Source organism: Lepisosteus oculatus, chromosome 25 (assembly GCF_040954835.1).
Source record: "Lepisosteus oculatus isolate fLepOcu1 chromosome 25, fLepOcu1.hap2, whole genome shotgun sequence".
Lineage (NCBI taxonomy): Eukaryota > Metazoa > Chordata > Actinopteri > Semionotiformes > Lepisosteidae > Lepisosteus > Lepisosteus oculatus.
Genome location: NC_090720.1, coordinates 11528787 through 11552994, shown reverse-complemented (window position 1 = coordinate 11552994; position 24208 = coordinate 11528787). Strand labels below are relative to the sequence as shown.

Here is a 24208-nt window from a genome sequence, read left to right as displayed (position 1 = left end):
TGTCCTGTGATATCCGATGGGCACGGAGAGGCGAGTGCAGCCAGGGGGGAAACAGGCTAGCCTGAAGAGTGAGTTAGTGCACCTCTGGTTTCAGCCAGAAACACTTCACCAAGAGCGTGAGCGCTTCTTGCAGACCAGGGTGTGTAGGTACAAGGCTGAGGCTGCCTCAGTATGAGGAAATCATTCCAAAGAGGTGAAATTCATGGCCGCTGTCAGGGGGGCTGCCAGGAAAGCGGCTGTTTCTCTCTTTCCCTTCTTGCCCTACACCTCTGACCTCCTCCTTCTGCATTCCAGCAGAATTTGGGCAGATCCGGTCTCTTGGCCCTTTCCTGCTAGTTGTACTCCCAGCTTCTCCAGATGAACCCAAGACAGACCTGCATTCAGTTCCTCTTCTTGCCCTTCTGTGTACCTCTGTTGCACCTGACGCTACCACATCCTCCCCTCCTCTCCTTATTTCTCCACTGGCCTGCTCCTGCCCCTTTCCTCCTGAGCAATATCCTCAGCATCCTCCCCTTCCTCACTCCCTCGTCTACACAGTCCTTGTTCTGGAGCTCTTGTTCCTCCCTCATTGCTTCCTTGCTGGTCAGTGCTGTACATCCTCTCTGACGCATTCAGAACTCTGCCATTTCCTGCTCTTTTTTTCTACCCTGTCGCTCGCTCACGCCAGTCCCTTGATCTTGTCCCTCCACTGGCTCCCTGTAGCAGCACACATCCATTTCAAGCACATGTGCTTGCCTGATTTTTGATTGTTGTTTAAAAGAATGGGCGACAACACAACAGTGTAGTATGAAAGAGTTTATTATTAAATGTCATCCCACTGTGCCGGCCACTCCTCCGTTGGATGTGATCTAAAACTAGATTTCAGTCTCTGCATAAGCTAAGCAGCTGCCTTTGACTCCTGCACAGTTTTAGGAACATCCTAAAGCTCAACCTGCGCAGGAGTCAACTGAGGCAGTTTCAGTAGACTTAAATATTTAGCTCATCTATCCCATTGTAGAGAAGTCCTTAACTGAGAAAAATGCTGCATTTTTGCTCAGACAATCATCAGCAGCCTCTAATAATCCGTTAAGTAATGTCCCTTACAGAATGAAGGTTAATTTAAGGGTTATTGTTAAGCTTTAAAAGTATTCTGTGTATGTACCCTTGAGGTGGGACTGCTGAAGAAAAGCAGTTTGGGAGTTCTTACTGTGTAAACAGATCTGAACTCTGAGCAGTTTTGATGGGCCACTTCAAGCGATGTTCGCTCCAGGACGTAACAGCATATGCACATCAGCTGCGCAGAGCTCAGGGGTGCAGAACAGCCTGCTCTCTGGGAGTTGTACATTTGTAATGCAAACATGAGTTCTGATGTGGATACAGGACAGAAGGAAGATTGTGTTTTCTGATGGCCGTGTTTGACATGATATGACTGGCCGGGGAAAAAAATAAATGTAGGAGACGTGCAAGAGCTCCCCGACAATATAGTGGCAAACTTTCCAATGCATCTGGGCTAAGTGCAAATGCAATCTTAAGAAGCATGAAAAAATGCAAAATTAAGTCCGTGGGAGGCGATTTAGCTTGCGTGGTCATGAACTAAGATGTAAAACCCGAAGTAATGCACAGCCACGTGAACAGTGTTACCATGTATATATCCACAAAAGCCATCTCAAGAATTACAGATGTAAAATACAAAAGAATCACTCCTTCCAGAGTTCCAGGGCAACATACTGCCTCACTGAGTCAGATTTTCTTTGTGCGGAGACTCAGGCTCTCGGGAAGAACAGGACGATTCACCACACACGCGTACAGTCAGGAAAATCCAATCCAGCTCCACTGTATCACGGGAAAGCAACAGGTGCTGCCCGTATGCTAGACAGGGCTGTTTTTCAGCCCCGGGAGGGAGCACTCGGCGTCATCTGCTGTCTTAAAAGAGTTGGACTTGCTGCTGTGGATGATCTTTGGCCCGGCTGGATGAAGCGGGAAACTTCACAGTCCCAGCTGGTGAAAGGATTTCTGCTCCAGGGCAAAACACTTTCTGTGCTGCACTGTGGAATAACCCTGGAGGAACGGCGGCCAAGCGCTGTCAGGCTGAGGTGGTTCCTTTAGGAGTCTTATCTATTCTTAAAACGTCTGGTTCTAGTGAGGGTAGTCATTTTGGAAGAAAAGGCTATAAAAAGTTAATAGAATCCCTCCCCTCAGTTCTCTCCTGCAGGCTAACAGTGTTCATGATAGAGCTGGGGCTCCTCGCCTCCAGTTCATCCCGAGGGGGTTTAATCGGGTTCATCTGCTCCAACTCTGATGCCATCTTGGTCGACCTTCGTGAGGCCAGGAAGATATCCACCCCCTTGCTTGTTCAAGGCTGGCTGGGTAGACAGGACCGGATTGGCCCTCCAGTGGCGAAGGCTGGTTTCACACTGGTGGAGAAGAGCTGACTCTCGAGAGAGTCCCCAGCGCGGGGTACAGTGAGACCCCAGAGCGCCTCAGAAGGCTGAGGTGGCGCCCCTGCGTGGCGAGAGGCTGCCTCTGGGTGACCCAGCGCTTTGGGGGAGGGGGCGCCCCGGTTCCACCACTGAGGAGTCCAACATCCCAGTTTTTTTCAGTTCAGCCATGAAAACTACCCTCCGAAAATGAAGATAGTTACCTGTGCCAGAGCATCCTTATTACACAGCTGTCTCAGCTCGGACTCATAAACTCAAACATTTTGGGCCTGGGGTTTTTTTCTCAGATATCTGCTGACCGTGAAACATGATCTCGCTTCTCCTGTGTTTCTAAACAAGCAAAACTACATAGGCTGCAGTGTTTCGGTTTTCACTTAGACACCTGGAAGCTTTGTCTGAGCACGTGGTTCCAGGCTCAAGTTTTTGGCACCCTGTGTCAGAAACAAGGCTATTCAGTTGCGTACTGTAAGTGCAGTAAAAACTTCTTTGCTAAATACTGCTTAATTGTGAGTGAGACCACCTGTTTTTTTAGTGTGCATGATTGCAAGTGATAGGATGATAGTTATGATGTTCTAGACAATCAGGTTAAGGTCTAGGGTGTCAACATTTGTTTCTGTACTTTTAAATTTTCTGGGAGGGAAAAATTGAATTGATCTTGAGAAAGGGTCATATTCTGTCTTTTTTCGAAGAATGGCAGAGCGTGGCATTGAGCTCTGATTGGCCTCAGGACCTGGATTAATTTGGGATCTGTGTCAGAGAAACGGTGCCTTTCATCTGCCTGATGTGCCGCCTGTGGTTGATCCATTTTGGTGCAGAAGGGGGCAAATGTGACTGCCTTTCCAGAGCTTTCATTTTGAACCAAGTAAATTCTATTTGACAGATTTTGGTAGGGAAAGATTCTGTCCGTGATTCAGAAAATCCCCAATGGAAGCCAAGAAAGGGGCCTTTTTCTGGAGCTGAAGGCAGCGGATATGTGCAGAGCAGTTACCCGTAGTGTGAGTGATGACTCCCCCCTTCTCTCTCCCGGTCGTCTTAAAAAAAAAAAAAAGGGATTGCTAGAACTGCCACTGGAAGCTGTCTCCATTTCTGCTTCTTCATGCGCGTGTTTTCAATGCAATATCGGCTCTTCAGTTTTTTTTGCAAAAAAGAACTTCGGATTTTTGAGGAATTTGGCTTGTTATTGAAATGACTCATATTTCCTTTGGAATGATCACTGCTCCCTTTCAGTGGATCGCAGGGAAAGGTGGGGGGTGGAGGGAGCTGAAGGTGAATCATGCAGAAGAGCTGTAGTGGGGCAGGACATGCCTCTCCATGCTGGTGGCGGAATTAAAGGGGTTCAGTGCGCTGGCAGTGGAGTGCGACACGTCTGCTGTCTGTGTGCGCTGGGATAGGGGGGGGTGTGTGTGTGTGACTGGTGGGTCCCCCCACAAGTGCAGCTGGGGTGTGCTCGTGCTGGTGGTGTCCAGGGTGAGTCATCTGGCCTTAAATATGCAGCCTGGAATCCTCTCCTCGCAGAGAATCCCCGCTCTTGGCTGCAGACTCGCTGCGAGCTCTCATTCAGACTCGTAGAAGACAGTCTGCTGGGCTTAGCCTGTGGCTTCTGCGTGCCCTCAAGTCATTAGCGTGATGCTTTGTCATTCTGCTGGGATATGGGCTGAGGGAACGTAACAGCGTCACGCATAGCGGCCCTGGTGCTCAGATAGCTACCTGTTTTGTGGACATCTGGGGGTCCAGTGGGGAGCCTGTGGCTCTGCTGGACGCTGGCCTGCCCTTTCCGCCCTCTACTGGAGCTGCAGTCAGTGATATCTGGGAATGTGACGTGGACATCTGCTCTCGGTGAGTTCGGTTTCAGAGCTGGTTTTAGATGGCCTTGTTAGTGGCCAAATGAGGTGGAGACGGGTATTCTCAGGTGCCTGCTCCTGTTTCAGGGGATGTGTTTTCAGGCTAGAGGTTCAGCTCTCCCCTGCAGATGTTGCACATGTGCCCTTTAACTTGGTACGCCACTCCACTTGCTCCAGGTCCACCCAGCTGCGTAAATGGGGACCAGCATTGCTGGGGTTGATCCCTGTGATGGACAGGTTGTGGGCTCTCTAGTCTGCTGGGCACTACAGAGACCGGAATGGGTCTAGCCCGATGAGCTGCTATGGACCTGGTCTGGACTTCGCCTTTTACTCTCATATCCCCCTGGACAGGGAGCAAACAAATAATCCTTGAACTCGGTCCCGATTCTGGCTGAGAGTTAAAAGTACAGAGCTGTGTGTACTATAAATTTAAATTTTTGTAGGAGCTCTCCAAAGTCACTTGCTCTTCTGATATTCTGCAAAAGGTTTCAAGATGTAGACTTGTTCCTGGTTGCAGGAAATACTTTAAATATTAAACACCTTACATGTTCATTATGGGTACTCGAGCCATGAACCAGAGCGTTGATACCAGATGACTGTATTACTTCTCCAGTACAAAGACTGCAGGAGGGTATGAATAGTATTGCACATCTGGCTCCTGTGCTGTTGAATTTGGTCATAAATGTATTGCCTTTACCGGGATCAATGTGGTGTGAACATTCCCACGAGATAAGCCAAAGCTTATTGATTCTGGACTTGAAGAACAAGGATTATTCTGTTTTCTATGGGCATATTCGTCGGGTGAAAAGGGATGGTTTGATTTATCCTGTAGATGAAAACTTGGTAAGAAGCACTGTCTTTTTTTCAAACTTCCAGGTTACCTCGGGAAGGCAAAATGTCTAACTTTGAGCATTCAGGTTCATTTAGCATTCTGCACAGACACGACTCGACACCATGCCCTGGGACAGCCCTGTGCGAGGTGAAAGAGACCGCTCCTGGGGTTGCTGTCATGAATGTAACTTCAGGCCTGACTCGTGCTATCATTATCCTTTTTCTTACGTTAATGAGCGAGCAGAAGATGATAGTATTAATCTTAGATCAGAGATGTACAGAAGTACTTAGCAAATTTCCGAAGTAGTTTCTGTTCATAGTAACTCTAGAATTATCAGATGCAACAATGGTGTTGCTACTGATGATGATAATTGATGAATGTGGTTTAAGTATTTAATGAAGAACTGAGGTTAGTTTTCGTCTGTTATGACCGAACTGCTCCAGAAGATATTGCCACAAGTTTTTTTTTTTGAAATTCTAAAGAAACCTGTGGGCAGAGAAACATTAAAAAACTCTTACTTCCTAGCTTTACAAAAGGTGCAGTACCATCTGATTATATTGCCGGAAATCCTCTGATAAAAAAAAAAAAGATGATCGTGTTACCAGTGGTGGAATCTTGAGACTATAGATAAAAATCATTCTGGTACATTTGGCATTTTTCCAGCTTGACATTTCTCGCCGAGTTTTCCAGTTTGATGGTGGTCTGGCATTTATAACTTTCATTGATTTGCTCTGTTATAGATAATTCTTCCCGTTTTCTCATGAGCCCAATTTTCATCATAGAGGTAGATGTCCTCCAATCGGCTGAAGTGTTGGCTCTGTTGTTCCAGGCTGAGCTCGGGCGAGTGGCTGCTGCTTCAGAAAGGGAGCCCCTTGTGTGTGGGGTCGGACCGTGTTCCTGGCTTGATCTCCATCGAGGTTTGCAGAAACTAGCGCTTACCAAAATGAGAAGAAATCAGCTAAAATCATTTGATTTTTGCTGATAAGAGTAACGATTAAAAGATTGAAATTCTAAGCAGGTAATAGATAAAATCCCAGTTGCGTAACACTTTAAGCCTATTTAAGCTTCACAATGCGCTTAATGAAATACCCACAGCTACAACCTGCATTTTCTTAATCCGGACCAATTGAGCTCAACGTGAGAGTAGATATGCTTCTTAATGCTGTATCTGCAGGCCCTGGTTTTTCACTTCTGTCTGGGTGTGCAACTTCCGAAATCAGCGTAGAGAAAAGGCAATTTCAGACGATTGCAGAAACTGGCCAAAACGTGGACTACTTTTCATTGAAAGATGAGTTTGACCTCGTGTTTAGGCAGCAGGGCAGCTTTAATCTCTGATAAACTGCCAGGTTTTGAGCAGGTTGTTTGACACTGAATGCAGAGAAGAACTCTTCCCGAGAACGAGGCTTCTTGGCACCTGTTTTCCAGGCTGGCTGCTTAGAAACTGACAGCTCTTAGTGAAGCAACAACCTCCTTCTGATACATTAACGGTCTGTCTCTGCAAAATCCCCCGGAAACCCCCTGCTCTGGCACACTACAGGGTGCATGGTTAGTCATTTACTCTTCACCTTCTAAAAATATTTTGATGCCTTCACTTCCTTCCAGATTGCCTCCTATTAAAATGCGAGCATGTAAGCCACACTTAGTTTAAAAGCCTATTTACAGCTGGGGGTCTGTGCACAGCAGTGCATTAGGTAAAGCACTGAGTTTAATGGATAAATACATTCAGTCACTGTTGATTAGATGCTGACCATACAACCCAATTATTAGGCAGACTTGAGCTCACAGTTGATAAATTGCATATTTCGACCATTTATAGGAATTTAACTGAGTTTAAAAAGCTGTAAATCTTGTTCAAGCAAAGTGGTGCTTGATTTTGAGTGAATAATGCAAGCCTTTGTGTTTGGGATCATACTGATAATCTGCAGGGAAAACCGGATCAGGCCAATAACTGCCTCGTTGTCATTATGCTCCAGACCTTGACAGACTTTGAAAACTTCTCTGCTGGTCAGGTTTAAGGGTTATCCTGCAGTTGGCGTGAGGAGACTTCTGGTGGTTTCTGAGATGGGTCTTTGTTTTTGACCCCTTAGGAATTTTTTGCTTTCTGAGGGTGGTTTAATGGAACCTGCTCTGTCTTCTGCTGTGTTTTATTTGTTACTCGGTATGACGGATAGCCATTAGATTAAAAACCCAGCTCAGTGATCTGTGAGATAAGCCAGTCAACTGCAAACTTTGCATGAGGTGTGGTGCAGAGCAGCCTGTACGTCAGAGCTGGTTTTGAATGGATGAAAGTGTGGCCCTGTCTGCACTGTCAGAACAGAAGCAGTGAGATGAGTCCGTTGGTCTTGGGAAAGCCCCTGGCACAGGGATGGGCACTCCTGGCCATGGAGGATGGGTGTGTCTCTAGGTTTATATTTGCCTGACGACCTAAATCAGCTGCTGTTGTCTTATATGACCAGTTTTCCTGCATCTCTCTGCTCTTCAGGTGCTGGTGCTTTCAAAAGGCCTGAAAAACCCTGCAGAAACATTGTCCCTGCAGCACCAGGATTGCTCATCGCAGTCCCAGCAGCACCACGCGACACAATTCAGCCAGCCGGCTCTGTGCAGGCAGGACTGCCATGGGGGTCTCTCTGCACAGCCTGTAAGGGAGATCTCTGCTTGTCAAACGCCTTTTACTGATGCTTTCATTCACAAGCAATTAGTGCCATAAAAATGTTGCACTAAGGGTCTTTTGTGAGCTGTCCATGGTCCGCTTAAAGTTGAAAAGCTCGGACTTGACGGCCTTGGAACTATTCCTCTAATTAGGCTTTCATCCTTCCTGCTCCTGCTGTTTGATTCCTGGGGGTTTTCTTTTTCCGGTGAGAGCTGGTCCCGAGGCTCAGTAGGAGTCTGAGCGCTATCCGTGCAGCGTAGGTGAGATTTGAAATGCCGAGCAGCGTCTGTGCTCCACCAGTGTGAAGGACTGCATGGTGCCTGTGTCAGTGGGGTTGCTAATGTCGTGTGGGAGTGGCTGACGTGTCTGGGCTGTACTGTGCTGAGAGATAGCTGGCATTGAGTTGGGGGGGAGTGGAGTAATTTTGAAAGGTCTTGATCAGATCTGCCTTTTTTTTTCCACGTTGACATTCAGGCTCATCTGACATCCTTTTCAGATCTGATCACATGAATTGAGACTTAGAGGTCAGACATAGAAGGTCTTCAGTTTTATTTTGTAACTAAAATGGTCTACCATCTGCACAAAAGGTTTTTTCCTGTGCCATTTCCAGCATTGAGGTGTCGTGTTCTTTAATCTGGGAGTAGATTTCATGCTGCACGAAATGCAGTTTGTCATTCCAGCATCCCCAGCATTTTGGCAGGTTTTGTCTGTATTCATGTCCTGTCTCTGCTGTCAATCAGCATGTTAATTTAACATTTGCTTGCAATGGGTGTGCAAAGTTTTCAGCGCTGTATGAGCTGCATAATGATTACTGTCTCTACCTTGGGAGAGAGCAGGAGATTCTTGACAATTCGAAAAACTTAATGCACATAGGAATTTCTGATATTTTTTGGGAAAAACCCCAGAGCTCAATTTTTTCTTATCTTGTAATCAGAAAAGTCTGCACGTAGTACTTAATTTTTGCTGCAAGGGCAGAAAGGGGAAAAAACATCAATGCTATATTTAATTTTCAATGTCGATGAATTCATAAGTGTTCAGTATAGTGGTGGAAAAAGTCGTGAGCCTACTGAAGTGTTCTGAAGTGACAATTTGGACTGAATAATCTTTTCCTCTTCTCCCCGGCCTGATGTGGCTCTTAAAAGAAGGGGCTCTGTGCATGTTACTCCTGTCAGTGTGTTTTAAAGTGCTTTAACCTTTAAACATAGTTAGCTTGGGGAGCTGTCAATACTAATACAAAGCTCCCAGTAGGTCCCTATTGCTGATCAGCTGCCTGTACCAGCAGTCTCCTGCTCGGAGTGAGTCATGCCACTCTCCACATGACGTACAGTTTTAGCCAAGTGAGTCATCCTTAACGAATAACACCCGATCTGCAGAAAGTTAAACAAATGGGTATTAGGCTTTTTCTGGGTCTTCAGTAGTGTCAAATCTTCACTGTAAAGGGACAACAGTTTATTTTTGTATTTTACAGATTTTGTTGCAGCGTCTAAAATGGCAATCTGCACTTCCCTGTGCTTCTGTCCCCTTTAAGTCCCTGTTGTGTCCAGGGAGTCTTCATATCTTTTAATAATTGTAATGAAGTAGTAAATAATAGTAATTGATAGATGTGTGATATTTATCAAAAGCACTCAGTGCCCTGTACAGCAGCGCACACAGTACATACCAGATCCAAAAATAAATTGGGGGAAATTGACCTAGTGTAAGCAAGCAGAAGTCATAACCAAGGTCTTCAAGCAAGTTTTGAAAATGTCGTCAGTCAGGGAGTTTTTTAATGGATTTTGTCATGCTGCTGCGCACAGCAAGGCTCTGTGGTCCATCTCGTGCTTGGTTTTCGCTGAAGCCGGTAGATCTGAGATGGAGAGGTGGGTGGTACTCCTGCAAGAAGAAACTGGACCACGCAGTGCCTTGTATGTGAGCAGAAGAACCTTAAAAGTCCTCTCCTGTCACAGGGAGTCCATTCAGAGGACGGTAGTTAAGTGCTGGTATAGACTACTTGTAGCTAGAACACTAGAATCGGTATTTGGGATTTGTAATATTTAACACCTGTTTATCACTTTGGATTGTTCCATTTGACATACCTAGTTTTTGGCTTAAGGTTTTTAAAACGTGATGCATGGACTTGTCTTCTAGGGGAAGGGTTTGAGGGTGGAGTAGTCGTCGGGGCTTTGCACTTATAACTAGAAGGTTGTGTTTGTCCTGTCAAATCATGAGTGACATACAGTTGTTGGACCCTTGAGTGAAGTACTTCAGACTGTAAAATACCTTTGGAAATGGGCATAAAGTTGGTTTGGATAAAAGCGTTTGCCCTATTAACCGTAGATGATTTGAAGCAAAATTTTGCTTTCATATCGCAGATATTATAAGATTTTGCAATTTAAAGTGTTTTTTTTGTAGCTACCTGGGCAATTTTGTAAGTATTATAAGCTGTCATCTGCATAATACAGCCAGAATTTTGGTGTCACTTTAAAGCTCTTTACATGTTGTAATAGACTAATTGTATTTGAGCTTTGTTAGGAAAATATTTCCGTTTTAAGAATATGAATCGTTTGAAATCATGTTGTTTTCTTTTTATCATTTCTGTATGATGTTGTAGAAGCTTATATACAAGCACACTAACCTGCAGAGCACTGTCTTAAGGAGTTTTAAAAGATGTATGATGGAATGGGAGATCATCATTTGAGGAAATATAAGAAATAGGATATGATTCTGAATGCTTTACATTTAAAACATTCTCCATCTGTTACATGACACCCAAATCCATCTTTGCTCAGAAAGGATGCTCTACATCGGATGCTTTTTTGAGATCCCTGGGATTTCTTCTTTCATCCAGGGACCTGCAGCCTGTCCCAGCAAGCCCTGAACGGGATGCCAGTCCATTGCAGGGCCGACACACACAAACCCGCAACACTCACATCAGGGCCAGTTTTCCCCATAAGGCCGTTAACCTACCAGCATGTCTTTAGACTTTGGGAGGGAACTGGAGCGCCCAGAGAAATCCCATGTGAACTCGGGGAGAACGTACAAACAACGCATACAGCGCCCCAGGAACGAAGGCCAGAACTCCAGCGCTGGGAGGCAGCAGTGCCAACCTGTGCAACAGCTGTACTGTCTTCATATTATCTTTATTGTCTGAACGCAAAGCATTCGAGCGATTTTACTCATGTTGTGTCCTGACATGCGGCACACTCTTCCTGTTAGGGTGAATGGGTCTGGAGCTGTCTCAGCTTGGCTTGGTGATCACAAGAACCTCGTCAGTTGAGCAGGTCCGGCTGGAAGGAAGAAGCTCACTTTCGCTTCAGATATGTTGTGGAAAACTTCAAGCGCACAGCCAAGACAGCATTTTCCATAAGAATATTTTGTGACAAGACCCCTAATGGCTTTGAAAGCTGCCCTTTCTGGGCCAGCAGTCACCACCCTACCGGATAAATCTCAAGGACGTCAGGGCTAGGAGTGGAGAAGCAAGGAGGTTTGAATCCCCTGTGTGTGATGAGCGATGAGCCCTTCCATCATATAGCTGGTCATAACTGTAACGCTGCCGCAGGTCCCTGTCTGTAATTTTCTGTGGTCTAACCAGTGCACGGTTTATGCGAGCAGAAAATCAGAGCGGAAATAACTGCTGAACGGGCACTCCTGCAGTGAAATGACTCAGGCGGCTTGTTTGGAGCAGGTTTGTGGTGGAGTCACTTACACGTGGAGCGTGCTCTTACTTTATGAGCCCTGCCCATGGAGTTACTCCTGACCGACATGTTTGTAGGCTAAAAAAGAAAGTATAATGAAAAACGGCACTGCTGCCAGAAGGGGCACCTTGAATTGGAAGGCGGCGAGTTGCACAAACAGCGAGGGAGTTGGAATTGAAATGCGTCTGTGTAAATGCTGAACTGCAGCACTCATAAATGTGGTGTGGAAGATCTGGGAGATGCGAAGGCAGTAAATCACGCTTTTTGGATTAATTAGCAAATCCCAGCTCTGCCTCTAACTCCCAGAATAGTCTTGCGTGTTCTGTGATTGTAGCTGGGCAATCTGTGATTTGCTTAGTTGCTCTGGGAGAATCCGTGTTGTGTCCCATAGTGAAGGTTCCTGAATTTGATTTCAATTAACAGTCGTACCTGTTGTGCTTGAGTAAAAGTAGGATGGTTTGATTTTTGCACTGTGGCTGACGGGTGTTGCACCGTCTCCTGTAAAGTCAGAAGTTGGTTTGCTGTATATTTAAGCACCCCTGGACGTAGATTCACCATCGTGATGCTTTGGATTGAAAACAAACCATCCAATTGCCACGATAACAACGTTCCATCGTTTTGGTTTCAGACTGATTTTCAGTGCTCTGCATGTTGCAGTTCACCGATCCAAAGTCAGTGTCTCAAAAGAGAAGTTTTAGCTGAGAGTGGCACATTTCAAAGGCGGTGTTTTGGCTGCTGGAATGCAGTGCCTATAAAGCCGGCTGCACTTGGCTGCTGGCCATGCGCCAGGCTCTGTGTGAAGCTTTTACTGTCAAATTAGCAAAAGCCCGGGAAAGGCACACATGCGGATCTGCGTTTCATGTTCGCGTCTTGCTATGGAGCAGACATGCAAATCTGAAGGTAAGGAACGCGGGCTTTTCGTTGTGGGGCATGGGATCGGTTCGCTGCTCTGCATTTCAGCTGCACTTCACATTATCTTCATAGTAACAAGTAACAGTACCTGCCGAAACAGCCCCCAGACAGAGACGGCACCTAGGAAAGACATTGAAAGATGCTGTGAAGATCTCTGGGCTCGAGCGCAGTATTAATTAGGTTACTGAAATCTGACTTTTGCTACCCCGCTCGCAGAACTGCTGCCTTGCACTCGAGGGGAGATCTGCAAATTGTTTTGGTAATTACGTTTTAAACTCCTTTAAACAGATTATCGACCCGAAATGTTGAAGTGTCTAATGAAGCTTTTGAAGTTTTAAATCTGCCGGCTGCCTGGACCCCCCTCCCCGGTTCCTCCGGCTGCAGCCCCTGTTCTCCCTCCCAGGAGGGTCCCGAGCAGCCCGCAGGAGAGGGGTCAGGAACAGGCCGGCGGGAAGAGCAGGGAGCTGTATCCCGCTCTGTTTCATCATGGGCCTCTTTGGCTTAGGTAACGAGTTTAAAACTTAATTATTGTCTTGGAGCTGGGTGTGAATCCTCTTGAGAAATTTTCCATTTTTAATTGCTCTATAGAAATGTGCGATTCAGCTCACAACCTTCAATGGCGAAGGTGTAGAATCAGCATTGTACAACGTGTTCACGGAAATGGGGAATGCCTGCATCCGCACAGTGTATGAGCTGTGAAAGTAACTGTTAACATCGCAGCAGTGATTGATGGCGGTGCTTCAGAGACTCACGAAAAAAAATTAAATGTTTATTCATTTTGCGACACTGGGATTTATTGATCAAGTGTTTTCATCAAATTTGCTGCCAATGAGAGCCCACAGATTGCAGCAGCTTCATCGCAGCGTCTCTGTGGGATTTCATGTCTGATAACTTCACTTCTCCGAAACGGAAATGGTGTCATTAGCAGACTTGTAGGATCTTGCTGATTGTAATTGTTGATCTGAAGTATTGGTTTTGCTAACAGAGTGGGATTTGTTGAAATGATGTCTAGTTTAAGAGACAGGGGGCGAATACTTAATTCTAAAAGTCTTTAGATCTACGGAATTGTAAAGATGAGCATTCTTATCCTCTTAAAGTGGTTACCCTTCCCTCGCTGGGGTGATTGAGTAGAAGAGAGCGGATTAAGCGTAGTTTAAAGATGAGTAGATATCGCACTCAATAAATTAATGGATATTATTGTTGCAGACTGAGGGTGCCAGAACTTGTCTGTGATTGAAAAATGGAAGAGTAGGCTTATTTATTGCCTCACCCTGACACTGATAGTCACTGCAGCGTTGCGCAAATCTGCCAGTTTCTCCTCTAGTTTCCCTCACAACGTGCGCGGCCTGAAGTTCCCGAGGCGTCGGAAACACTAGCATCACCCTCTTCTTTCTTACCCAACACCTGTCTTCATCTACTTGAAAGCTGTTGAAAACTCAAGTGAGTCCAAAGCTCTTTCATTTTCACGGCGTTTCTCTTGCTCTTGTGTATATTGGATGCTGAAAGACAAAAGTAAATAATGCTCAGGCAGAATTAACTGAATTATATGAACCAGTTATGACTTTTATAGTTACAGTAAGACTGCCAGCTAACCACAGAGACTGTTTTTCTGGACTTCTGTCAAATGAATCTGTTCCACAGTCAGCTCTGTGTATTTCTTATTCTAACGTGTTTTGCTAGTTTCATCTGCATTTTAAATGAAAATAGAAGTATTTTAAGTTGGTAAGTATGTAGTATGATTTGATATTAAGACCCAATGATAACTAAAGGTAAAATCAGATGTAGGCCTAATGGGTCAGAGTAATGGACTTGATTGACCACGTGCATTTTTTTAAAGAGACTTTAAAACGGAAGCCATTGTAAGACAGTCAGACGAGTAGGAAACCATCACTGGGTTCCGCTGCTCAGAATCTGAGTGTCCCTGCCTGTTTGTGCAGCTGGAGGAGCTCCAGTCGGGAAGAGATGAACGCCGTTCCTGACCGCCTGGTGCGTGGGGCAGCGTTCGGGGCCCTTCAGAAGCACTCTGGAGAAGAGATTGTTGCCGGTCTCGGGAGTTGTATTTCTTTTCAGTTCACGGCTTCGGAAAGCACGTTTTTCTAATCTCCAGATATCTCCACCGCCAATTGCAGCCCTGCTTAGTGTCACAGTTCGGTCCTGTTGGCATGAGAGAAGTGATCTTTCAGAATCGCCTGACATTACTTCTTATGCAACATTCCCTTTGCGGTACCTCTACAGGTCATCTGATCCTGCTAACCTGTGCATGCTTTACGTGAGGAAGGAACTGACAACCATGGAGTTTCCTTGCTTATCAGTTTCACCCTTTCCTCCTGTGTGTTGGTTGTTGTTGTTGGCAGGTTATCACAGTTGTTTGCTCAACTAAGACAATATGGGTCTCATGCCATGACTAACTAGGAGTCGTCGTTATTTGCTGGTTTAAGTTTAAAGTGCATGATGTCCTTTTAGCAGCTATAATGTGTGTGTAATGCTGTAACAGAGGGTAGATCTTCTGAGAACCGGATGTGAGAATCATCATCGATCAGTGAGCTGCGATAAGCCCATTTGGAAACTTTCTCCAAGTCCTTTCGATCATGAAGGCTGAGGCAGCAGAGAGAAAGGAAATGCTATTTTTAAAAAACCTGCCTGACAGTGTCATCGCCTCTTCCCGCTCTCAGCTCATGTCCGCGTTTGTAGGCCGCGACACCAGCGCAGTGCCCGCCGGCTCCCTCTCCTGGCGGCGTCGGGGAGCGCAGCCCGAGCTTCCTGCCGGGGCCGGTGCCGAGCTGCCCAGCCGCGGGCGCCCCGGGACACCCCCGTGCCCGCGCTTCGTCACGGCCGAGTCCCTGCCTGCCAGCTTCACGCCAGTGACTCGGTTTCAGGCTTTGTTTCATTTCCGCCTTTTTAGCGAGACGTTTTTACTCCGGCAGCCCCTGTGTCCGGGTGGGTGGCAATCGGCGGTCTTGGCTCCCGAAACCCAAAAGCATCTCCGCCGACGGCCCCAGTGCCGCCCAGAGCCGCTGGCCGGGACAGCGGGGCTTCCACCTCCTGCCTTCCGCGGAAAGAGTCTTCCGCGTTTTGGGTTTTGCTGGTGGTGTTAATAATCATATTAATAACAAACTTGATTTTATATAGCGCCTTTAAAGGGGGCTTCTTAAAGCGCTTTACAGAACGACAACAACAATAAATAAGAAGAATACACAAGAGAAAACACAATTACAATATACAGAGGAGACCGTGGATGGTGGCACTAAGAAAAGCAGAGGGGTGAAGAATGGAACCAGTTAAGTAAAGGCTTTTAAGTGTTGTGCTTAATCGGCAGCAGGCGTTGGTTTGGGGGTGGGGGGGGCAGGTTTACCGGTCAGCGAAGAGGAGCCCGGCAGCTTATTAATATCAGATAACCCTAAGCAGCGTCCGCCTCTTCATTTCCCCCAGGTCTCCTGGTGCGCCTCGCCGGCGCTAATCTGCATGTGTGATCTCCCCAGCCCCGCCACTCGCTGGTACTTGAGCAATAATATTGTACGCAGGGGGAGCTGCCAGCTCATGCACACCGGAAATTGCGGCACTCCGAGTGTTTACCAACCCCTCGCTCGGATCCTGGCAGCTCCTATAGTTGGTTGTAATGGGATTAGGCTCGCATCTCATTATTCTCTTTGTTGGACTTTGTTTTAAGCGGGCCTCACTCCAGGGAGAGGGTTGAACTCGCTGTAAACCTTTACAGAATCTGTCACTTTTGGGGGTTTTCATTCGTCTTCATGCCAGCTCACAGGGCTGCAGTCCCAGTGCTTTCAAAATCGTGGCACATACATTAGTGCAAGAGATCGGTTGTGCTCCAGTGATCTAACCTAAGATAAAGCGTTATCTGCCGCTGAAATGAAAGACGTTTTTGGCACCAGCCTGGAATTGCCTGAGGTCTGAGGAACCGTTTGGTTTATTGATGATTAAGGGTCAAAGAAAGAAGAAAACATCTGTAGCTCTGAGACGAACACTAGACTATCGGGACTGAGTTACAGTTTGTCTGCTTTAAAGGGCATGGTGTGCGTTCACAGTGCCAGCTTATGAAGTTTTATAATAAGATATTTGTCGTGTTTTGAAGTGGTACCAAGAGTGCGTTAATAGCTTTGTGTAGTCAGATCCTGAACTGGGCCTGTGGATTCGGACTGCCCTGCTGCGCTTCACCCCTGTGGCTGAGGAAATAGAATTCAAACACAAGCCTCATGTGCCTGCGATGCAGATTGTGTGGCTCACCAATTTTAAGAGCTACAACCATTTCATTATTTGCCCTTTGGGATGCTTAGAAATCCAAATAGTACAGATGATGCAGTACCTCTGGTAGAAAGTGGGTGTAATTTGTTTAATCCCTCCAATAATCCAGCTCTGTGATTGGAGCATGAATTGACTGACATGCAGTACAACCAATCTTAATCACTGAATTGTTTACTGCGGGGAGTAAGTCAGCCTGTGGGCTGTCAAAGAAATGATTTAAATTCCAGGATGGAGAGAGAGAAAGAACATAGAAACATACACAAATGTTTAATGGTGTTAATTATTCTTATTTAAAACATAAGAAGCTGTCTCTGTACTTGATAAATCATGGATATGGGTGGAATACAGACGAGCTGTCAGAAAGAATGCCTACTAGATTTGCTCCTCATTTGAAGAAAATTTGCAAAGCAGCTCCTGAGAAATTTGAATGATTTGTTGTCTGAATACAAGATGCTCCCTTAAAAACAACAGTGTTTATTGCACTCTAAATCTCAAAATGATCTGAATCGGTTAAAACAGGAAGTTCAATGCGTTTGCCAAGAGGAGCCATTTGTAGCGTTATCATGTTATGATTTCATAAACAAGGCGATGATCAAATTGTCAAAAACCTTTTTTTAAGCAGTTTGACTACTCTAGCACTCAGATTGTGTTGAGTACAATTTTTCACTGCCAGTTCCCCCAAGTTCTGGTAAATGTGATCAGTAGTTTTGCCTTTATGGAAACATTTTTAGGCTGTAAAAAAAGATAAAATAATGGTGCAGCTGTATGAAATATTGTAAGTGTTATCCTTTGGAATCCACCATAATGCTTAAAACTGCTTTGATGCTTATACAGTATGTTGTTATTCAAGACACCTGATGTTAAGATTGTAATTTTGCACTCATTAAATATTGCGTACAGAGAAAATGTGTCAAATATTGAGATTGACATCACACTGGTTGCTATTGGTGTGGAGAAAAAAATGAGCCTCATGGAAGAAGAATTTGGTCTAATCTGGCTGTTGACACATTTTAAATGGCGTGTCTTTTTGTCAGTGTCAGAGCTTGAAAGAGGAAACCCAGAGTGAACAATATTGAGAGTTTTCAAGGCCAAGCGATAAGGAAACTGCTGCTGGCCTTGAGTCCAGCCATACTGTCATAACTGACTAGAGTTTACTGTGGATTAAGCCAGGATCCATATTCACCTCTTCTAAAAAATAAACCAACAAGCAAAATAGAACAATAAAAAAACTATCAAATGCAGTGGTCTTAATATTGTTGGTGACATGTTAATATCCAAATAACTTCAGTGAGTGGATTTGGAAATTACTCAATTGATCCTAAATGTTGCTGCGCATAAAAGTGTCACAGATTTGTATAAAAAGTGCAGTTATTTCTATCCCTGCTTTGGCTCTTAGTTTGGGTCAGTCTGTTGACCGCATGTGCTGACCTCCCACTTCTCTCCTAAAGAACTGCCTTAGCTTCTCAACAGAAACACCTGCTGGTTGAGAACGACTGCAGAGGAGAGCTCATTCTGCAGTGAAGTCGCCTTATATCCGTCGTATGAATGCTGGTTGGGTGCTGTTTCCTTTGTAAATATTCCCATTAACCTGCACCAGGTCCTTGGGTTTAATCAAGATGGGTTTGAAGTTGCTGCAGTTACTTAAGAGTGCAGTCCTTGTTCTTTACATTTGCATTTATAAAAGCAAGAAGCTGATTTTCTTCATTCCTATTGCAAGACCTTCCTAGGAGATGTGCAGTGTCTGACCCAGGAGGTAGTTGGCAGGGTTGTCTCCTCGGAGTCGTGTGTAAGTGGCCCAGAGGGACCCAGAGGGCACTGTGTGCAGGAATGTGCTGACTGCAGTCACTGCAGCTGACAAGGAGCTTTGCGGGCTTGAGTTTGGCACCGCCGGAGACATGAGGGGGCCCGGGATGTTCTTGCAGAGGACGTTCCTGGCTGCGAAGACGCAGTCAGAGTCGGGGTGCCCCCCCCCCCGCGCGCGGGGTAGAGGAAGGCTTCTGGGCTGACCGTCCGGCTCCGCGGCGCGGAGGAGATGAGTGCTGCCAGGAGCCTCTGCAGCTCAGAAGGACAGGCGGGAGCTTTTCTCTTTCGGGGGGGCTAGGGCCAGCCTAACGAGCCGTCCCCCCGTATCCACACCCCGGAGTTCCTCTCTCACCGAGGAAGGGCCGACAGGGGCTTGGTGTGGGCTGGGCCCGGCTGGGTTGTGATTTCTCGCAATTGAAATGCAAGGCCTGCCCTGAAAATCTGTCGTATTGTGACCGCTATTTATAATTGCGCACCCTGAAGAGGAAGACCTTTAAAAGGAATCTCTGGAGTTGCGTAACCTCGGTTGTTCGGCCCACTTCAGTATCAGCAGGTAGTGCAGCGCCGAGCTCTTGGCAAACTACAAATCATGTAGTAACTGGAGCCACTGACAGTACAAAGCGGCCCCCAAAGACTTCATTTGATGGCACTTTGCTGTTATGTAATTGTGAACAGCTGGTATATTCGAGGGGGGAGATGGCAAGGGGGCTGCTGTTTTGCAAATGAGCCCTTTCCGGCTGAGTTGCTTAACCAGATAGAAAGCTTGAGACGCCTTTTTAAAAAAAGATGAAGAAAACCCAAGTCTCCGCTGACCGTCTGTTAGTGGGAGGGAAACTGCTCCGCTTCACAATTCCTGGAGGAATAGTGTCAGCGCAGGAATGTGAAAAATGTCTGTCTGGCCCGTCACGGCGGCCGTTTCTGCAGTCTTCATTTCAAGGAGGCTCTCGAATTCTGTTTAATGGGCGATGTTCTGCGCATGTAAGCGTGGGGCGTACGTGACGGAGGTGAGTAATTTCCCGGCGCCTTCAGCGTTTTCGGGGCAAAGGTGACAGAAACGAAACCCACCTCTCTGGAAGCCATCGGCCCTCCAGAAAAATAAGATGTTTTTCTTCTAGGACCGATGAAAACTGCATGCGTGTCTTTTTGAAAAGGCTCTCATTTTGGCGGGGGGGGGGGGGGGGGCAGAGGGTGTATCTGACAGGTAAAAGAACTGTGCATCCAGTGGAAATGGCGCGGTTTTAACCACAAGCTGTTCGCTGCCTGCGGTGCGCAGCTGAGATCTGTGTCTGTAGCCCTGCTGGAGTGCAGCTTCCTCGTCGAAGATCTCCGAGCGCCCGTTTAGCTGGAGCGATCGCGATAATGAGCCCCTTCTTTTGTTTTGACGCATTTTGTGTTTGCTATCCTTGGTTCTGTAACAGACGACGGGTGAGAAATACTAGTGCTTCATTGCTCAAGAGAAATGACGCCTCTGTTGCCTGGTCTCTGTCCGCAGGTTGTGGCGGGCTGTATATGACTGCTGTAGGGGATCGGTCTGCCCAGCTCGGGTCTGTTCAGAAACAAGCTGGACATGAAAAGCCCATTAAGTTCACAGTTGTAACTTAGAGATCGACGTCAGAGATGTAGAGATTTCTTTGAACTGTTCCCACATATTTAGTATTTTGGTCCCTTATAACTGGTAAAAGAAATGCTTTATAAAATCTGTGCCAGTTAACCCTTCGTGCCAGAGGGTACGAACATTGCTCTTTATAAACAGTCAGCTAAGAAGGGGACACAAGGAAGATAAGTGACCACTGAAGAATTAGCGTGTTTTAAGTCAGTTATAATGTGTCTTCATTGCATTTTTGAGCACTGGTATTTTTTCATTTGTATTGTTAGAAAAAAAGATATTTTCTTATTTAAACAGCTCTAGGTGCGCATTATCATTCTGTTGTAGAAGGGCCGTATTGTCCCACAGTTAGCCTGCAGTCTTGAGCTCTTTTCTTTGGAGATGCTGGCCCATCTGAGATGGCTCATGCCCTTCTGATCAGCTTCACAAGCTCCAGCTCAGGGCAGAAGAGCTTAAACAGCAGTCGATGAGCTGCTGGTCTGGTGCACCTGTTTGGCTGAGCTGTCTTGTCTTCTGCTTTCAAGTACATGTATTCCCCGAAGTTCAGTCTGCATTTTTTTTTACTAGAAATACCAGGGACCAGCGCATATTTGCTCTTGGGGGGTGGATTTTCAATCTTCATGCGCATGAAAAATTGAGGCTGAGGCGTTGTGAGATGTCCTCCGCTCCAAAAAACATCTATAATACAATTTTGCATTTTTTTGATGTTTTATTAAAAGTTGTTGGACGGCAGTAAAATGTCGATATGTTGGATCTTTGCAGCACTCGAACTTTTCTCTGCTGCGAGGAACGTGTTGGTCTGGCTGCGGCTGTTTAATATATTGATGAGGGGATCGTCGGAGACTGGGGCCGACTGATTGCACTGCCTGACTTCACCTCCTGAAAGAGCAGCACAGTGCTTCTTTTGTTCCCACACAGAGCTTGATTGTTGCTTGTCGCTGGAATCTGTGTTCAGCTTTTGGGAAATGACTGACAAACGCAAAAATATAGTACCTGTACAAAAAGGCATTTCCATCACAAACACTTCAGTCAGGCCCACGTGTGGCAGACAAATCTCTAATCTTGAAAAGGGCACTCTGCAAATATTCCTCCACTTCTTGTTGATGGGGGAATTAAATGCGCGTTTTTTTTAAAGCTTCCGATTGCTATCTTGAGTTCTAAAGAAATGCATCAAACTGCGAAGGATTTAACATCTGTAACTTCAAAAATCTAAAGCACCGAGGCTGTGGAACAAGCAGGTGATCCAAGTTCTGGTGTTAATCTTCAGTGTAGTCCTTAATGCTTTTGTAAAAATTTGGAATAACTTGATTTGTTTAAGACTAAATCCTTTTTAGCCTTTAGCTGGACTCGACACAAAAGGGTATTCACATAGTCTGGTGTGTTGCTTTTCGAAGCATAGGCTAGCCTTCCTGAACGTTTTCTCAAACGGTTCAAGCCGTAAAGGTGCCAGTATTCAGGTTTAACCTGCTGTTTTATTGAGCTGTGTTCGGAAAGTGGGCTGTTGAAGCTTCATCTGCCTAGGAGCCTGCTGTATCCCTGGAGGCCGGAGCACTAGGGTGCTGTTAGCAATTATAACATCACTCCTGGGATCAGTGCAGAGTGACCCATCACCTCTCGCCTGTTTCCTGCCTGCGTGCCAACATGTGGTTCTCGATCGCCACACTACGGCGCTTGTCCTGCACTGGGCTTTCATGGAAACATACCTCCAGCAGTGTGACAGCTCGTGTGCCTCCACGCCACAGTGTGCGGAATTCCCAGTGTCCCCCTCCTCTGTGTCGGGGGGCCGGTCTGCCTGTGCTCTTGCCAGTGAACCAGTCCACCCACATATCCCTGATTTTAGTCTACCTAACGGCTACTTTCAGTAATTTTGCAGGGGAAAATATTTTTCTCCCTCTCTCCCATGATTTGAAGTAGAGTCTGGTCTCAGTAGCTTGCATGGACGTTACCTTCTCGATATAAATCATACTATATGAATTTAGTAGATGCTGAAGTAAGCATTCCCATTATATGAATTCTCTGATTAAAAGTGGTCAATGTCATTCTCTTTTCTGGATTCACATGGACTCTTGAATCCATTCTGAGGTTTGGTCAGTTACAAACAGGGCCAAGAAATGATGAATGTTTAGTATCATCATAATGTTTCTGTGCTACTCTTACAAAGTAAGGAAGATTCTACCTCATTTTTATGTTTTGGCTCTTAGCTTACACAATAAACGCACATGCCTGTATAGTGGTATTGAACGATTAGAATCATGATTCTTAGAAATGTGAACATTAATTTAGCAGGTTGCGCTACATTCCTCTTCTAAATTTAGAGCTATTGTTTACAAACATCAGTGCATGTAGCATAACCGATTTCTCGTTACACTTTGCAGACCTGGGCTGTCGGCTTTTGTTTTGCTGTGTTTTTGTGTGTGTTATTTCTGTATTTCCTGGAAGAAAACCGGATTGACTGCAGCAGGCTGACTGGTTTGCATCCAGAGCTCCCTGTCACGATAACTTGACAATTCAAATCGCTTCCAGCAGGAAGTGTTAAAATGTGTGGTTTGAGGGCTGCGCACTTTGGTTTTCCTCAATTACCGAGTGTTGCCGAGTCCGGTGATGCAGTGGAATTCAAAAGTATTGTGGTTGATTACTGCTGACGTGTAACACCTGGGCATTTATTTACTCTTCACCCCTTTTCTCCAGGTGAAACGTTCTCCTTCATTTCTTCCCACTGAGTACTGAATAAATCAACACAGAGCCTGGGGCTACTCTTCACCTACAAGTGTTTGTCGCCCCAGTCAGCGTTGTTCGGCTGGCTTCCCAGAAGAAATGTTAGTACTGTAGGAAGAGAGTGGTCCTTCTGTGCAGCACTGCCCTCGGAACCACAGGCTTGAGGTTTGAGCAGTAAACTTGGCCATGCCTGATTTTAGCACAGTGGTTAAATCTGTAGACTCCAGGATACCTGCCATTCACGGCCAGCTCCACGGCAACAGCTTGTCATCTAGATTTTTTTGTGCCTTTTCGGCGTCCTTGTATTCTTTGCTTCATTTTTCAGTTCTTTGTATTCAGCCTCTGATAAGAGCTGCAGCCTCAACCTTGCTGAACACAATCCGTGGAGCTGCAGGAATCCATGCGTCTGCCCAATTCTCCATTCTTCTCATCCATCCATTTGTTTTTTAACTGCTTCATCCAATTTGGGGTCGCGGGGAGCCTATTTCAGCAAGCGAAAGGTATAAGGCAGGATACTCCCCGGACACGCAGATAGACCTCACACCTGGGACAGCTTTCCCAGAAGCCAGTTAACCGACCAGCATGTCTTTGGACTGTGGACTTGGGCCCCAGCAGTGCAAGACAGCAGTGCTAACCACTGTGCCCCCATGCTGCCCCAGTTCTAGATCTTTGTTCTGTAGTTTCTAATACAGATGATGTAGGCCTATGTTCGTTTACACAGTCTGAGTAACGAGCAAAACAAAACCCCGGACAGGTTATGGAATTTTATCAATCCTGGTCGGACCGATATTTTAGGTCTCAAAAAGAGGACGTCTGGTCACCCTACTGTCGTGGGATTACGATCTCGATATGTACAGTACTCAGTAGTACAAATGAGATCCGGTCACACTTGTTCTGATCCCAAGTTTGCCGAATCACTGTCATGTAGGGCGACCATATTTTGGTTTTCAAAAAAGAGGATAGGCGATAATCGACAATCGACACATGCCTCCAAAGTAATGAATCTTTATTACTTTTTCTAACCAAAAATCTATTTAAACTCTCTAGTTTTTATTAAACTTCTTCGTTTCCAGTGGCAGGGTTGCTATTTCTCTTCCATAATGGCAAACAAGGAAAAACAAAAATATAGCCCTTTTCTAAACTTAACATTTTCTTTTCATTTTAACGCAACAAAGATCTTAACGTCTGAGGGAAAAATGAAGATGTCGTAACTTAGGACAAGTCCTCATTGGTTGCAAAAATGATCAATTTTTAACGAAACATTTTGAAATTGGTTCTGTCTCGGGCTCGCACACCTGAACAAGGGCAGTTCTGAAACTCAGAAATTGGTGCTGGGTTGATATCTGTTACAAATCCCATTTCGCCTTTTATGAGCTGCAAGCAAATTTACAGATATTCCCCAAATAGCACATTGAAATCAGCAACTCGGTTGGAACAAAACCCCGAAGAGAGACTACTGCACTGTGACAGATATTCTGGGATTAAAGAAACATTCTTC

The 24208-nt window shown here is 45.7% G+C and overlaps 1 protein-coding gene across 4 annotated transcripts in view; it reads left to right on the top strand.

The window, feature by feature from the left end:
* The window catches only part of foxj3 (forkhead box J3), a 149247-nt gene that overhangs the window by 20323 nt on the left and 104716 nt on the right, over window positions 1–24208 (top strand). The window contains exon 1 of one of the 4 annotated variants that reach the window (XM_069183639.1): window positions 19283–19393. The exons of the other annotated variants lie outside the window; for them this stretch is intronic. The gene's annotated coding sequence lies outside the window, so the exon portion shown is untranslated. Of the gene's footprint in view, window positions 1–19282; window positions 19394–24208 lie in introns of those variants that run through there. 4 annotated transcript variants of the gene reach the window in all.